The 1,712-nt window shown below is 33.8% G+C and overlaps 1 pseudogene; it reads left to right on the forward strand.

The window, feature by feature from the left end:
• Nucleotides 1-1,712, forward strand: part of LOC106459875 — a 61,556-nt pseudogene that overhangs the window by 20,606 nt on the left and 39,238 nt on the right.

Below are 1,712 nucleotides of genomic sequence, written 5' to 3' on the forward strand. Positions count from 1 at the left end.
AGACAGATAAATAGACAGACGGACAGGTAGATAGATAGAGAGGTAAATAGATAGATAGATAAACAGGTAGACAGATAAATAGACAGACGGACAGGTAGATAGATAGAGAGGTAAATAGATAGATAGATAAACAGGTAGACAGATAAATAGACAGACGGACAGGTAGATAGATAGATAGATAGATAAACAGGTAGACAGATAGATAGACAGACGGACAGGTAGATAGATAGATAGATAGACAGACAGGTAGATAGATAGAGAGGTAAATAGATAGACAGATAAACAGGTAGACAGATAGATAAATAGACAGACAGGTAGATAGATAGAGAGGTAAATAGATAGATAGATAAACAGATATATAGACAGACGGACAGATAGATAGATAGATAGACAGACAGGTAGATAGATACTCATGAACTTACACGTTTTGTTTGATCGACATTAAACACAACATAGAGTCTTCGTGTAATTTACAACGGTACCTATGTTTACAAGCGTTATTGTCTGGCCAAATAACTAGAAAATGAAATAGAATGTTTCTAAGGAACAGTATTTTCTGTTAATGAGACGTACTAAGCTGCACAGACTGTGACATCCACAATCTTCACAGTCTAAAGACACGAAGTAGTTCGGAGTTTGAAACGCGAGGATCATGATGTACCCGGATTTCACGATCATTCTTATAACGCACACTGGACTTAAGCCAGACCCAGATAATTAGACAGATTTCCTAAGTAAACACGTGATGATGCATTACCAATGTTACGTCATTGATATCTAATAATGCAGCTGCCATGTGTTTAACTTGTGGTTTTGTCTGTTCAAAACCAAAACTCATTATAGGCGCTTCTAGTAAACAACGAAAAAACATGTAAAATTAAAAGTTAGGTTATGGCTTGTAAACATTTTTTTTTCAAATATCTTGTATTCTTGTACTTTACGTTTAGTCCGCTTTTTATTGTTCTACATAACTAGCAGAAATGACGCCCTAAGGGTGGTTGTTTGTGCTACTAATTACTAATCGTAGTGTTCGTACCTTATGACCAAAAAAATCAAAGAAGTCAATTTTTTTTAAAAAAATTATTTTTTTTCTGGGAAGTACTGCACGAGAAAAGTGTTCGGATTGTTCTCTTTAGACATACGCATCTCATTGCATCAAAATGATTCAATGTACAGAGATCCAAATTTTCATTAAATTTACTGATATAAACTGTAATGTTTTTATACATTTAAAATGGTACCGTTTATTCAAAAAATAATAGTTTTTTTAAGAACTCAACTTTTTGAGTACTACATTTAAAAATTACACCAATAAAGATATAATCAAACCCTCACGTACAGTTCTAGTGAAAGTCGTGTTCTTGTTGTGAGGAGAGTACTTTTATTTAAAATTGTGTTCTATTATAAAGAAATGGTTGTTGCACATACCACAGTTATTTTTCTAATTGTCTGAATCTTGAATACCCAGAGTGTGAAATGTTTTATGGATTTTTGTTTGTGGTGCCAATCAACAGATGGCGCAGGAGTTTTGGTTACATACACAGATACTGACGTACACGCTACGTCCATTATAGTAAGGTGATCAAATAAATACAGATCCATTTTCCTATTTGTTTATCATTTATCAAGTTGGTTTGTTTTGAATTTCGCGCAAAGCTATACAAAGGTTATCTGCGCTAACCGTCCTTAATTTAGCAGTATAAGACAAGAGG

Source organism: Limulus polyphemus, unplaced genomic scaffold (genome assembly GCF_000517525.1).
Source record: "Limulus polyphemus unplaced genomic scaffold, Limulus_polyphemus-2.1.2 Scaffold673, whole genome shotgun sequence".
Lineage (NCBI taxonomy): Eukaryota > Metazoa > Arthropoda > Merostomata > Xiphosura > Limulidae > Limulus > Limulus polyphemus.